We start from the raw sequence: 16,441 nt of genomic DNA, 5'->3' as shown, positions 1-16,441 counted from the left end.
GATCAAACAGGAAATGATTTCATATCCTCAATGAGCAGTGACACACCAGCTACTAGCACATACCCCCACTTAACGTAAATTTTGCTTGGTAATTTTATATCTTATTCTTTTTTATGGAGCAGTAATCTCTGCATGATGTGTTAGTGTAATCCATGTTTTTTAACAGTGCTGCAAATAAATTACACTACATGCTTTTCTTCACACACCCGCCCACATAGACAAATGTGGTTTGTGGTAAAAAGACTGGTCATGAATGTTGACGTTTTAGCCTGTTGGAGAATCTCTCATTGACTTTTTTATTGTCTGTGCGTGACTGTGTAATTTGTCATATGTTATTTATGTACAGAGGGCAGAGAGGAAGTCATCAAAAGAATAATCGTTTCATGGCATCTAACAGTATCTTTGAGCCTCTACCATCCAATCAGCCCATTTATTTACGAGGTAAGGTTGTTTTTCTGTACGTGTATGTGTACCTTATCTATTGATGTGGTATTTTAGGGAGTTTCTATTAAAACTGCACAAATATTAGCAGTGGCAAGGTCCAATATTTGATTGGTTTGATTTGGGGTGCTGTAACAGCTAGATGGGGTGGTGAACTGATTCACTTTACTGTATCAAAGGGAAATTACAATTATATAAATACACAATAGTTCACACATGGCTGACAGCTGCAGCATAGGTTAGGTAAAACAAGATGCAAATAGAACTTTTCCACTGCAGGAACTTACCTATCCGTAACTGAACCTTACTTCTTGGTTCTGGTTGTGTTTTTGTTTCCACTGTCCTCCGCCCACTTTGGAAACTATTTCTGGGAATTCAATTTTAGTACCCCTCAGGTACCCCTCAGAAGGTATTGCTAAATCATGTTCTAGGAACCTGAGGGGCGCTTGTGCGGCTGTCACCTGTGACTGGCTAAAGGTAAGACCTGTCATGTCTGAAGAATTGGCACAACTTGCACAATGTGAAAACACTCACAGGTTGTAAACAGCAGCCAGCACAAATAGAAAAGTGGAAGAGCAAACTAGAACAGAACCACGTTTGTCCTGTAACCACATGTTCTAGGAAGCTCCGTGTTCCAGTATGGCTCAGGAAGGTCCTGCTGCTGCAAAGAGCTAAAAGTGGAAACTAGCAAGCTAGGAAGGTAGTTAGCACAACTTTATCTCTATCATCACTATCTCTTCAAATGTCTATTTGTGGCAGTGGTAGCAGTAGTAGTCCTCTAGCATCAGAATTTAGTACCTTACTCCTAATTGTGATTCAAATTGGAAATACGTCCTAAGTGCAGAGGCTGACTGGATATAAAACTTAACACACTGTGTTTGGCAACTCTTCAATCTGGGCTGTAAGGTTGGGCATCACATCTTCTAAAGTGCGAATCTCATAACACCTTTTAATCATAAATAAAAATAAAAAAAATTTGATTAAAATGTTTACATGATCCTAATGAAATAACTTTATGTAAACTTATGTGAACTGCCTCAGTGCAGTTGGAGATTCAGGTGTCTCATCCACATGAGAAAGTGTAGTGAACCAGCAGCCTTCAGGTCACACGGCCGCCTCGGTCAGACTGCAGGTTCCCAGCTAACAGGGAGGATGAGAAGAGGGAGGAGAGTGAGGAATGTAGCAGGCATTCCTTCCTGGTGCATCAAGCAGCAGCTGTGAGAATTACTTTACATGTCTACTTCACTTTCCCAGCACTGACTGTCTGTATGTTATCCAGCCTATGAACATTAGTTTGCGACCTCCGACTGCTGCTATGGTTTTAGTTAGTGTGTTAGAAAGACGAATCCCCAACACATATGTTGTTCTGGACAGTTAGTACAACAGCACAGAAAACCATGGCTGTAAATACTGTAGGCAACTGTAAAAGTAAAACATGTCTTCACTTGGGTCAGTAAAAAAACTATAGCAATAATGAAACGAGTATACTGGTGCTGGTGGAGACAACACTGGCATCATTTGTTGGTTAATGTAGTGTTTGCAGCTTCTTTTAATGCAGATTTAACACAACAGACTATATGGGTGTGTTGAGTGTTTAGTGTTCTCTGGCTAATGTCATTTTCAGTCAGAGCTAATGCCAGCGTCATTTATCACATACGACAGTATGAGGATTTACATTTTTAATGCAGTATTACATCAAAGTAAACATGGACAGAGCTGTAGCACTGAACGGTTTATCTCCAAACTAATGTAATCAGAAGTCTTTCAGCTGTTGCTGTATTAGTATTATCACAATACTGGTTGATGTACTAGATAGTGTGAGAAATTGTATTTCCTGAAAACTGATGTTGCATGTCTCCAGCAGTTTTTGCTGCGGAAATTCTCAAGAACACTATGTGACAGCGTGCTTGTACGTAAGTGTGTGTGTATATGTATGTGTGTTTCCTGTTCATTTTTGGTTCAGTGCTTTAAGTGTCACAAAGAAGTACACATTTTCATGACTGTGTTCTCACTTCTGACATCCCTGTTTGCATCTGCACAGACTTAAGTTGCACACATCAGCGGATATGCTTTCACCTATAAACCTACCGTCTTGTCTAGAAACTTGAAAAAATAAATATTACCTACCTAATATCTCTACATGTGCACTGACTGTTGTGTGTTCTTTGAACTTCACTGTCAATTCACAGTGCAGAATCTACATGACTGCCCCCTCTGATTGGTTTTCATTTGCCATAGTTACATTGGTTATTGGTGCATGCTTATGTCGTTAGTTAACAATCACTGCTTCTGCAGCCACACGTACACTGAAGTCACTTTTTTGTACATCAGTCTGCAGTTTTATCAGTGAGTGCAGTTGCAGCAGTAGCTCACTTGTTGAGATGACCTGCTGTGACTTATCTGTACTCCAGCATAGAACAGGCTTCATGTTATCTGAGCACATTCAGCTGATTCAGAGGGCACACCTTATTTGAATTGAGAAGTTAGAATGTCCAAACTTCAAGTCAGAGATTTTATATAGAATATCCTCTGACGTTGGAACCTCTTCAACCCTGACTTCAAAATTGAAGATGCTGCTTCACACATCAGCAGGGAAAGCTGTAGTAATGTATAGTAAAGTACCATCCAACTTCGACCTTTGAACATTTTGCTATGGTGGCCAATCCATGTGTGAAAATGATGTGCCATGCTCCCTGAACCACTCTTTCACTATTTGAACCTGATGAATCTTGTCATCCTGGAATATGTCCAGTTCATCAGGGAATTAAAAATCCATTGATGGAATAACCTGGTCATTCAGTATATTCAGGTAGTCAGCTCACCTCATTCTTTGGACACATAATGTTGCTGAACCTAGACCTGACCGACTGCAGCAACCCCAGACCATAGCACTGCCCCCACAGGCATGATGGGTGCATCACTTCACCCTCCTCTCTTCTTACCCTGACGCTCCCATCACTCTGGAACAGGGTAAATCTGGACTCATCAGACCACATGACTTTCTTCCACTGGATAGTTCTTAACCCAGTTTTAGTAGTTTCATCAATCTCCTTAGATGTTTTCTTTGCTTGATGCCAATAATTTGACCCTTCTGAAACTGATTAACATCTTTTCCACGACCACAGGATGTGTCTTCAGTTGTTTAAGAAATAACAAGTTACTCACTGCATCAGTCAGAGTTAAATAACTTGTTGCTAGCTGAACAATAACCATCCTTGCAGTAATTATCTAGTGGAAGGCTCTTACTGTAACTATTTGCTTAGTTAAATCCAGGTGGTGTATAAAGTGTAATGGGTTGTTGTAAACTTTGTACTGGAAGGTGGTCAGCTTGTGTCATTTCCAGCTCTAATATCCATGGTAAATGATATGCTTGTGTCTGGTTACAAAATATCATATCTTGGACAGTTGGATCATATATGGGCAAAGCTGAATACAAGTGTAAACAACCAATATGGATCATGATCAGACCACTTGCAGAGTTGGTCTGGGACCCATTTGACTACATAACTGTTGTAGTGTTAACGCTGATGTTTCTTGATGCAACGTTGTTGCAGGACAAAGTGTCAATAATGCAAGACATAGTTGTATTTTTGGTTTTAACTTCTGAACTATAAAAAAGATCCATATTTTCTCATATTGATGCTAAGTAACATTTATAAAGTTTATAAAGAGATCTGATTAAAGAAGTGGTTGATTTTATGCAGAATAAATTTTTAAATTTAAATATTATTCATTTATGGATATCTATTATTATTTACTATCACTCTGAAAGATTTGATGTTATTTTTTTATTTCTAAATTTGAATGATCACACTATTACAAAATAGTTACCAATTGTTAATATTACTTTTCATCCATCCTCTCCATCCTCCCCACCTCATCTTGCTCACCTACTTTTTCTTCTTCTTCTTCCCTTCCCGGTCCATATATCTAGGTTGTCTGGCTTAAACTCCAAACCACTCCAAGTTGTTTTCGTGCATTTCCATCATCTAAGAGTAGAATGTGCATTGTTTCTTTACTTCAATTCATATGTCAAACTACTTTGAAACTTGTTTTTCTGCTTTTCTGTCACTTTTAATTTACACCTTTCATCACGTCTCATTTCGCCTGGCTTCATCAGCCACTTGTCAACATTGTTCGCCTTTCTTGTCCACAAAGTACGTGCCTGTCCAGAGCCAATTCTGGTTATCTGGAGACTACACCTGCTTTTTGTGTGTGTTATCAGGAGACAGCAAAGCTCAACAGAGGAAACTCCACAGGTCTGCTTCAAGCTGATTTCAAAAGAGGTGATGCTGACATATTCACACATTCATACAGTTCTTATAATCTCACACAACAATAATATATGAGCTTTCTCACATTCATAACTTATTGCAGTGTCAAAGTACACTTGTGTTTTTTCAGTAAATAAGGAGCAACAAGTGCCAGAGTTCACTGGAACTTCCACCCAGGGCAGATATCAGGGGCACACTGGACTTATATAAAAATGCCCCTCTTCTCTGTGTGCTCCAAAATGATGGATACATCATATTTGACTATAGTTAGGAACTATTTTCATTATTGATTTCCTTATTGATTGATCAATTTGTTTAGACTACTATTTAAATATCACAAAAACAGTAAAACAAAATCAAATATTCCCAAGGCGATGATATTAGATGCCTTGTATTGTTGAATGTGTTCTGTCCAAAATCCAAAAATAATAATAATAATTTCCGTGACATAAAACAATAGACAATTACTGCAAACCAAACACATAGAAGTTATGAAATAGTCATTTAAACAATTACTCACTTCCAAAAAATGGATAATTGACTTTATTTTTAAATACATTGTGTTCACATCCGTTTATTTTTAGAGCCTTATAAAATCAGAGCCTACTTGATAAAAATAATAACATAACCAAAATATAAACAAAATATACTGTATATATTGTACATACATGCCTTACACTACATGTACATATGCCCAAATCGAGTTAAATGAGCTAATTAGTAAACAAATAAAATCACAAAGAAAGAAATTTGAAAATGTATTTAATTTTTAAATAATAGTAAAAATCAAGTTAGGTTTTACTACATAAATGTAGAAAATATTTAAAATAGCTGTATTACTGTAAGCATATCACTTCAGTAAAGAAAAATAAATAAACAAAGCGACAGTTCGCCTGAAGAAAACACTAAACACCACTAAATTACGTTAATGTACGCATTTTTTTTAGCTTTGACAACTAATTTCATTCCAATTATTCACTATCATTAAATGTCAGAAATGTGAAGTAATTAAGAAATGACACTTATTTGTGTCTATTAGTTGTTTTAACTGAAAATTAAAGTATAGAGTGACTTCGTGTTTATTTACAGCTACACAATGGGCTCAATAAAGAGCCTTTAGTATAAAGTTATTTATTACACAACAGTTATTCAGGATATGTTGTTAGATATGTTGCTTAATAACTGTAAATAATTGCATGAGTGAAAGATGATACATGAGATTATATATGTTTATCATGTTGAAAGGTAGTAGATAGTGTTTTTTGTAAATATGAAGAAATAGTGGCACATTGTTGATATCCAGCTGAACAGTTACAGTGCATATAATACTAATACTTATACTACCAAATAATGAGAAATGACAATAAAAAGTCATTGTGGGTGGATGGGAGACAGGGCCTATTTCAAACCAAGAGTCAATATTATAACTTTAGTTAGGTCTTTTCTTTCAACCTAACCAACTTTTGTTTGTCCTAAACCCTAACCTTGTAGTTTTTTTGCCTAATACTTTGTAGATCCACCTTTATTATTGTGACCATGAAGGTCTGGAGCCTGGTAGTACATGATAACCACCTACTGTGCCTACTAAGATATGTATGGGCTGATAAGAACTGATAACAGGCCATTGAATGGAGTGATAACATCCAAATAAGGTGGTAGAGAAGAGAAGTGTTTGATGTAGATGAGAAAAAAAAAGGTTTGACAGAAACTGATCCATTTATATTTATACATGTGTGTTAGTATGGTGCACATGAGTTTTGCATTGTGTTACTGAAGATCAAAAGATACTTCAAAGATCAAGACTGTTCTATTTTGTAATGCTGCTGGTTGTTACAATCTGTGGCTTATGAGTGGCAATGTTTTCTTCTGACTCGTGAAGTGTGTTAGTTGCATTTCGTGACATTTTCTGAGGTGTAACTGTTTTGCTGAGCTGCTTGTGGGTAAAGACACTTCGAAAAAACATGAGCACAAAAAAGTATGTGTAACTACATTTACAAAAAATAAACGTGTTCCACTAGTTAAAACGTGAACATGTATGTTTTTGTGGAGTGTCTTGCTGTTTATGATGGCAGGTGGACAAAATGTGTTAGAATTCTCCCTTGAATTACACAGTGTAAACTTAGTTTACTCAATCCAGCTTTACTAACAGAGTCTGTTTCAAAATGTCTGTTGGCTGTGTGTGTGTGTGTGTGTGTGTGTGTGTGTGTGTGTGTGTGTATGTGTGTGTGTGTTGTAACAGACAGAAGATAGTGGGGGAAGAAGGAAGCGAGGAGGATGTGTGCGACAGAGCAACCGTTAGGGAGACAAGTCCTCACATTCAACACACACACACACACACACACACACACACACACACACACACACAAGCATTTACATGTCTTTCTAGGGTTGGTAGTTCAGTATCATTGTTGTAAAGATATTTTGATCAGTCCTCACAACTTTAGGAGGCTGTCTGAGGGGTAAGACTTGATTTTAGAGTTTAGTTTAGGATCCTGTTAGGTTTGGTTAGGATTAGGGTCAGGGGCTTAGGCAAGTAGTGGTTAGGGTTATAGTAAGCCTCTAGGATATTAATGTAAGTCTATGTAACAAAGCACACAAATAGATAAAGGCAAACGATTGTATGTAGCGTCAAGTTTTGCATTTAGGGTGTATTGGTTAGCCATGCTGGTAAACCACACACACCAACTATTTCTCTGTCACACACACACACACACACACTCTCTTAAACCAAAGCCACAAACAAAGAAGCTACACAAGTAACCACAAGAGAAGGCTGCCTGGACTTCAGCTCGGTGTGTGTGTGTGTGTGTGTGTGTGTGTGTGTGTGTGTGTGTGTGTGTGTGTGTGTGTGTGTGTGTGTGTGTGTGTGTGTGTGTGTGAGGGTGCCTGCATGAAGAAAACTAGAAAAACTGCAGTGTGAGGAGAGAAACGGAAATATTTTTTTAGTAGACAAGTGACAGGAAGGAGCGAGGAGGAGGAGCAAACAAGAGAAAAGAAAAGAAAAGAGGTGGTGAGAACTAAGGAGTGAAGAAAGCATGAGGAGAGATAAGCGCAACAGAAGAAAGAAATAGAGATTACAAGAGGCAGGAGTCTCCTGATGATGATGGTGCAGAGATATGTGATTTGATAAGTTGTCACTCATTTGAACAAGACATCTTCAGATCCTGCCTTTAATATTACTATATTCAGTACAATTTTAAGGTACTCTTGTTTCTCAAATAATTTAAATTTCTATCACTAGGCCGATAGGTGTTAAAAACACAACACACAGGACTTTGAAATGACCACGGGTGGTATATCATGCTGCATCATAACAACTTGATGAGCCAAGTTGCAAGGGGATTAAAGACCTACTCAGCCATATCTATGGTCACAATTACAGCAGATAACGGCCATTGTGTGGCACGATAACATCCAGTGGGTGTTGCACACACACACACAACACATAACTTTAACATATGTTTTGTGATTTGACCTACTGTATTTTTTTATTGCCAGTAAGCATTTACAAACATCATTGCAAACAACGCTGCATTTTTAAATGCAGATCAATGTATGTCCAGGGCAAAGATCACTCTACCAACTGCTGGTTATTTCTTGGTTAGTATATGAATGCCATGCTGTGGACCTGTGGACAGTTTTGTTGTTCTATAGGAGGCTATTCAGATAAAAAAAAAGAAAGAAAAAAGAAATTACAACAGATCTAACACCAGGACAAATTGTGATCCACTTGACTTGGCATATGTTTGGGTCTGTTTTATTCCTACACTGACAGCTTCATATAAGTTGAGTTCAGATAGACACTTCAGCCAGCAAAAACTAGATGCTTCATGAAAAACTCATAAATAAAGACTGACCAACTGCATGTTGAGATATCTTTAATATTTTCTGTCAACGAAGAAAGAGTTAACAAATCTAATGTAAATCTTAATGTAATTAGCATTTAGAAAAGGGTCTGAAATTGGATGTCAGCCGTCCATCCATGTTTCCCAGTATGGTGCTGGTGTGGGGAAGAGGGTGAGAACGATGGGAAAAGGGACAGATAAAAGGAAGGAAGGACTTATGGGAAATAGTAGTGTTCTTTTACCAGAAACTCCTCCTTCTGCTCCCTTCAGTTCAGAGTGACCATTTCTCAACGTGTTGCTGTTGACACTGCTGTCTGAAAAGTCTCTGTGTTTCATTCTGTTATCAGCTGCTCTGTGAAAATGCAACCAGTGACCAGTAAAGTAACTGCACTGACTTCACATACAGTTATGATGTTGTGCATTATCATCATATATCACTTGCACTTGTGTTTCTCTTGACCAACATGTGCATAGTCAGAACCTATGTCGTCTCTAGCTGCCTGTTCACAGTCAGCCGTGTGGCTCCTTGCCTGTCAGCATTTATGCATGAAAATTTCTGGTAACTAAATTGTAATTGCATTATGTTTTTGTAGCAATTATCATGTTGTGATGCAGAATGTATAATGTGAGTTGCATGGAAGTGCTTGGGGTGGATGGAGGGTTTATAATGTGCAGGACTGACAAACGGCCAGACCGAAGTCTCAAACTGTACAGCACTGTGTTTCATTGGTATTGAAACTCCAGATGATGAAAGAGTGTGTGTGTGTGTGTGTGTGTGTGTGTGTGTGTGTGTGTGTGTGTGTGTGTGTGTGTGTGTTGGTTGTTGGAGTCAGGTTTAGGTTTATCTTAAGGTGTAGGGTTGGGGTCACGGGTTTAGACCTGGCTATAGAGGCACCAACGTGTGCGTTTCCTCCCACTCTTCAACTTTTACACAGTAAGGTTTTATGCCAGGGTCTCACTGAGAACCTTGTTATGATTCAGCACTTCAGCCACATATACCTAGCATCTAGTTACATTATCATGCTGATACACACCAATAAAGAAGTCATAATGAGTCAATACGGTCTTTCTGTCTTCGTATTGGTCTTGTTGCATATGATACATGCATGTTTCCTGTTATTTAACTCTCTCGCTCTCTCTCTCTCTCTGTCTCTCTCTATCTCTCTGCGTGTGTGTGTCGCGTCATTTGTCCAGCTGTGATCTTTTGCTCTTACTTTGAAGCTTGGGAATAAGCACAGAATGCCCTCTATGGATTCATCTTCAGCCTGTCTGTCTTTTTTCTCCACTCCTACTCCTACTCCTACTACTACTACTACTACTACACACACACACATATGCATTTTATACACCTACACACACTTACAACGGCTCCCATGTGGCAATCTGGCTGCACATCACACACTGCAGCTTTTTCTGTTTGATCTCTCCACCTTCCGCTGCAAAAAAAGTCAACACACAACTGGTGGTTTTATCCCATGTCCTCCAGTTGGTTGTATGCCAGTGTGTGAGGAATTCAGTGTGATGAATACAAAATTATCTTAATCAGTGAATGTGGATATTGTATTGAAATATCTTATCAGGCAAATAAGCCAGAACCAAAACACATAAAGAGTGTTTATGTTTTCAAAAACCATAAAGTTCAGAAGTAGAGTACCAGGCACGTGCAGAAGAGTGGTTGGTCTGGAGGCTCAAGCCCCTTTTTCCACCTAATAAAAAGTCCGCGGGAGCCCAGTTGTGAACACAGCAGGTAATAGTCACAGCGAGTGAGGGGGCGTTTTCTTTCAGTCAATCTACAGCACAACATCAGAAAGCTGAGAAGTTAAAAACAGACTTTCTGTTGAAGGATCCCACTTCTTTTCTTCAGAACACCTGAGTTATAAACATGAAGCGTTGTTTCTAATCATGTGACTTCCTCTACTGATGCGCTGTAAACAGAATTGATTTCCGCTGTGTATTTTTTGTGTCATGTCGTGTCTCCTGCTTAATCTACCCCCACCCTACACACCCTAAAATCAAATGCACTATTTGCCTAGATTAAAAATGCATGTCACCCGGACTTTGCTGCATGTGTGTATGCACAACTCCGCACAATGTCCTGATTTTCCAGGCATTATCTAGAATGAATATATGAAAATGGCTTATGCCTTATGGTTTGTCCCTGAACTAAACACGTGATACTGAAAGGAAACTACAGATACTACATTACACTACTGAAACTTCAGACAGACTGTAGAAGTGTACTTTGTTATGGGGCTTGTGCTGTCATTGCATGCTTTTGCAACTCCACAGTTCGTCGTAGATATGAAGTCCAATGTGACCAACTATACATACTGTAGATCAAAACTTCACAACAACTGGGGAATATTGTGACAGATTCCCTGAAACTCCAACTACAGCAGCGAAATAAAGCACAATCAGCACCCTTAAACTAATGTAAGTGATAAAGCCATTTTCATTAGTTGGTTGCTTATAGGTTATAAATCCAGATGTTTGCTCCTGAGCGACATCTGTCAAAGTCACTGTGCTCTAATAAAACACAGCAGACAGAGTCTAAATACTGTATAGCAAAACATGGCTGTGACTGAAAGTAGTAGTCTCATATTAATAACATCTGCTCCTCACTACCGAAATTATGTGTAGACACATCAAAGACCAACAGTAACCTGGATAATGTTAAAATCATACAGCCATATGAATAATCAGGTTATGTTCTAAATCTGAACATGATGAAAACCAGCTTTGGTTCCAATGGACTGTCCAGTAACGGCCCTGCAGCCACTGGACCTTGTGTGAGCCAAATGTTGGTGGACAGAGAGGGGTTCTGGAGGACCGTGGTGGATTAGAAATGTTTTACAGTACACTGTAAGATGTTAACATCATTTTTTACAGCGTGTCCATTTTCCCATCCTCCTGCTGCAGCAGGAAGGGGAGCCAATAAAGATCCCTTCATTTCCTCCCCTCTTTTTCATCTTTCCTCCTCTCTCGCCGCCCTATCTCACTTCCTCCCGACTGCCTCCTTAATCAATTCAGTGTTTTAATATCACAGTACTTTTGGTGATCTGGATAATGTCTGCACTCGTGTCATGTAAGATTAGTTCCATACAGTTTCATACATAATCATGTTTCTCTAGAGAAGAGTATGCATTTCATTATTGCAAGTGAGTTAGTCTTTTCTTTTCGTGTTCATGTCTTTCCAGAGTCATATTCCAATACATTTATCTAAGTGGATGTTTGTCCAAAAGTTGAAGAAATTTTCATCAGGTGTTCTTCAGAAACTGCGTTCAGGAGAATTAATATACTTGAGGTCACAGTGACCTTAACCTTTGACCTTTGACCTTAACCATCAAAATCTAAGTTCAAGTGAATCATTGTGCAAAATTTTAAGTAACTCCCACCTTGCTGAGTCAACTTGGCGTTTAACCTCTGACCGAAATCAGAGGTGAGTTCATCAAAAAGTCAGTTCATCTTTGAGATTTTGAAGAAATTCCCTTAAGGATTTCCTGAAATATTGCATCTAAAAAAAATGAGGCATATAGATGGACTAATGGACCAAGTACCTAAATCTACTGGATGAAACTTGACCTCTCCACCACAAGATCAGTTCTGGAACAAGCTTTTACTACAAAATGTGTAAAAAAAACACTGCAGCTTCAAGTACAGTAGATGAGTAGAGGTTCTTAGTTACTTAGCAACTCTATCAATATAATGTCTTTGCTGCTCTGAGTCAATCATAGTAAGGTTTGGGTTACAGTGTGTGTATGTGTGTGTGTGTTTTGTTAGTTCAAGGGGAACCACCAGCAAGGCCACAGACCCATATGGTAACAGTAGAGGTGAACTTCACCACAGCGTGCACCCTATCCAAGCACAGCTACTTTGGTCAATGCCAAGCTTTCAGTGTGTGTGTGTGTGTGTGTGTTTAGCAGGGGTAGGAAATCAGTGGTTATGTTTAGGTTTGCAGCTGGGTTAGGGTTACAACATCTTATTCTTCTCTGAATTGTTATTGTTTTATTTAACTTTAGGCTACTTTGGCAAAAAATCACACTTTATGTATTGAAATATTATCCTTAACTTGCCTAGACAAAGACATACATCGACAACTGTAACAACTTTTGTTGGCATTTTTAAAGAAAGTCGTTGCCCATCTGTTTTACCAGTTGCCCTGTTTGTCTCACTACACTTCCCCGCTGACTGTGATCTCCTCCGAAGGTTAGAAAAACCGCCAACAGCGAGCGGCTGTCTAACAATCGATGAAACCTCTGATCATCGGGAGCTTTTTCAGTGTTCCCAGCCCATTTTCTGTCCCGACCACACTGGTTCCCCTCAGCCTTAATGGGCTAGATGGCGTCTTGTGCAGGCCTTTGAAGTCTGGTGGGACGGGTGTCCCGTGTGAGGCGAGGCGAAGTCCCTTCAGTCCTGTGGTTAACGAAGAAGCCGTGCAAAGTGTCGACTCACCCTTTCCTCACTCCTCCTCACCCACTTTCTTCCTTCCATCCCCATTTGTCCCCACATTGTGGTTAACAAGTGAATGCAAAGTGTTGTCTTTTATGTGTGTGTACGTCTGGCCCATGCCCATTAGCACACTTCTATTCGGTATTGTAAATTCTGCCAACCGATTACGCCTTCTGATTTATTCATTGGCTCGTTTGGGACTCTGTGTCCCCGTGTGGTTGGGTTTAGGGTGTCTGATTGGCTGATTTCACTAGTTCTTTCCACTTTGGTGATCCGTTTGTGTTTCCCAGAATCTTCAAGAGTACTTAGCATGCAAACACGTGTACACATACTCACACATGCAGACATGACTGCACTTCTGTCTTTGTGAGGACACTCATGGACATAATGCATTCTCTAGCCCCCATACCCTTCAGCCGTCACAACTAATGCCAACAACTCCAGCAACCTAATTATAACCCTAAACCAAGGTCTTAACTATCAGGTGTGTAAGTAAGTGAGCTGTCCTCACTCAGGGTATAACATTTAAATGGCTGCTATCACAGCCATACACACACACACACACTATAAAAAGCAATAAGTAACAACAGCCTGAGGCGTGTGAATGATTAATTAGTTGATTGGAAGTGTCCATCTCTGATTGTCAGAAATTATCTAGGTCATGGAAAACAGTCATTGATTTTTGTGGCTGTCAACTGTGACAGCGGCAGTACAGTATTTTCCATAATCATGAAAGCACATTCTGAAAAAATCTACCATGACAAACCAGTAGCTTAGGAGCATCGTTGAGCAAAAGCTAGATGCTGTAAAGTCAGAATTCTCCTGCTGTGTGACTAATTTAGTTTGCTTTGGTAATTCACAGTATATCTTCTGTAGAGTTGAGGTCTCCTTAACAGTGAAGTTAGTTTATTTCAATGGAAACACAGCAGGAGCAAAGGACGTGTTTGTAGTTGAACGGTCGTTAGGAAGCAAACCAAACTGTAGGAGGTTCGGCCTAAAAGATCACCTAATGTACAGTAGGATGCAAGAAAAGTCATTCAGAGCTGATTTAGGTTTGTCACTAATAATTTTAGCCACATGAAAATTAAATGATCTGCACTTACACTATATCTTTTCTACCTAATCTGTACTCAGAGCACTTTACATTGCTTCTAATTCAGCCATTTACACACTCTGATAATCTGCAGATCCATTTCTCTACTGCACAGAGTGAAATACAAGAAGAAGAAGCTGCATTTATGCAAATGACTGGTTTAACTATCACTGTTTGACTGTAATGTGAACTGAAAAGGTTGTCACAGACACACAGATGCAGATGTTTGCTGCTGCTGGGTGACAAGCAAGTGTTATATTAAAACAGTTTCGGTAACGTGCACCTGATTGGAAAGGACACACAAACAAAGTTATTCAAGGCAACAGCTTCACAAGTGGCTAGAGACTAGGTGTAATGGCTTTTAATGACATCTGACGTATAATTCAACAATTGAATGGCCAATATCTATATCACATATGAATGAAATAACACTTCAAGATGAAAGATTTTCCCAGTTCTCTGTTGTTTTTCTCTATTCGATCCCTCATTTCCTCACAGATCTCCTCCTCAATCCTTTTCTCATCCTTCTCTTCCTGACCTCAGGGCCCAGATTCATCCCTCCATCCATACACCATTGTTGCTATTCTATTTATGCATGCATCCATCAATCAAGCTATTATGCCATCCTATTACTTTAGCTTGAAAAGTTGTATACAGTAACTTGCTTACATAATTCATTCCATAAATGTATTCATTCCACGTACATATTCACCATAAACCTTTTCTCCTATTTGCTCCAACCTTGCTGCTCGTACTATCGTACCTACTGATCATAAGTCTTGGAGGCATCTTGTGTAATATACAACATTAGCCATCTTGCAGAATTTCCTACAGTGTACTCTAACAGGGGTGCACTGCATTGAATTTGTATCCTTAGAAATTATGTCCATATTAAATGGCTCTGTACCCACAAATGTATGTCCAATGCTACTGCTAATATACGAAGAAGCATGCCCTTTAATGTGCTACACAGATAAAGTAGAAGTAGTAGATTTGATTAAATTAATTTAGCAATAGAAAAAGGATGGGGCAGTTTTATTGGTAGAAGTAGTACATTTAGCTTGTGGAAAACCAGAGCGTAGGTTTAAATGTCCCATAATCATCAGCTGTACCCTAGTTTAAACTTACCACTGGATGGATAAATGAAGGCTAAAGCTTTAACATGTAATTCACCTTTATTGGCCATATACACTGCCTGTACACCAAACAAAAAAAACGTTACCATCTGGATTTAACTAAGTAAATAGGTAAGAGCCTCTCATTGGATAATTACTGCATGGATCAATTAAAGAAAACATCTGAGGAGATTGATAAAACTACTAAAACTGGGTTAAGAACTATCCAGTGGAAGAAGGTCATGTGGTCAGATGAGTCCAGATTTACCCTGTTCCAGAGTGATGGGAGCATCACGGTAAGAAGAGAGGCAGGTGAAGTGAAGCACCCATCATGTCTACTGTACAAGACTGTGGGGGCAGTGCTATGATCTGGGGTTGCTGCATTTGGTCAGGTCTAGGTTCAGCAACATTATGAACCCAAAGAATGAGGTCAGCTGACTACCTGAATATACTGACTACAGTTTTCCCAAAGGGATTAGTCCAGACCTTAACCCCATTCTTCGAGATGAGCTAGAGAAGTTATCAACAAGATCTAAGTGAGGAATGAATGCAAACTCTGGAAGGGAATAAATGTTATGCCATCGCAGACGTTTATTGAAACGATACCACAGTAAATGTGTGCTGTAATCAAAGATAAAGGGTGGTCCAGAGAATTAATTAGAGTGTGACTTTTCTTTCTTCCTGTTTCAGTTTAGTGTGGATCAAACTCCAGAGTGGTGTGATTTAAATGTGTCATCATTCCCGTGGCCTTGGATTGAGGCATCTGTCAGGAACCTAGTTCATTAATCTCTTAGCACAGACTTGACAAAAAGAGTGCACAGAACTGGACTTCCCTGCAGTAAAACCTTTGCGATCAGTTGTGACGTTCACTGTCCAGCCTGCAGTGTGTATTTGTGTTAGTCCTTTTTCCGTGTGTGTGAGTTAAGAGTTTCTGCTCTAATGCACCTGCTCAGCCATTCAAACTGAACTAAATACAGCCTGAGGCACTTCTATCTTTCTCTCTGAGTCCGTCTCTCAGTCTCATCCCATCTCACTCTGTCAGATACACAGTGTCTCACTTTTCCCTCACTGTCTTCCTCCATTTTATTTCCATTTCTACGTTGAAAGAATGAACATTTAACTAACTTTGACTGTGTGCATGATTGAATAGGTGTGCCTCTCTCTCTCTTTCTCTCTCTTTTCCTCTCTCTCCGTCCTTCATTTCTTGTGTCAGAAAATCAATTT

At 39.2% G+C, this 16,441-nt stretch overlaps 1 protein-coding gene across 1 annotated transcript in view; it reads left to right on the top strand.

Annotated features, from left to right (window-relative positions):
• The first annotated feature begins 346 nt into the window (after positions 1 to 346).
• Positions 347 to 16,441, top strand: part of runx1 (RUNX family transcription factor 1) — a 45,001-nt gene continuing 28,906 nt past the window's right edge. The window contains 1 exon segment of the mRNA XM_026363579.1: positions 347 to 441. The gene's annotated coding sequence lies outside the window, so the exon portion shown is untranslated.

This window comes from Anabas testudineus, chromosome 2 (genome assembly GCF_900324465.2).
Source record: "Anabas testudineus chromosome 2, fAnaTes1.2, whole genome shotgun sequence".
In the NCBI taxonomy this organism is placed as follows: domain Eukaryota; kingdom Metazoa; phylum Chordata; class Actinopteri; order Anabantiformes; family Anabantidae; genus Anabas; species Anabas testudineus.
This window is presented reverse-complemented; position numbering and strand designations above follow the sequence as displayed.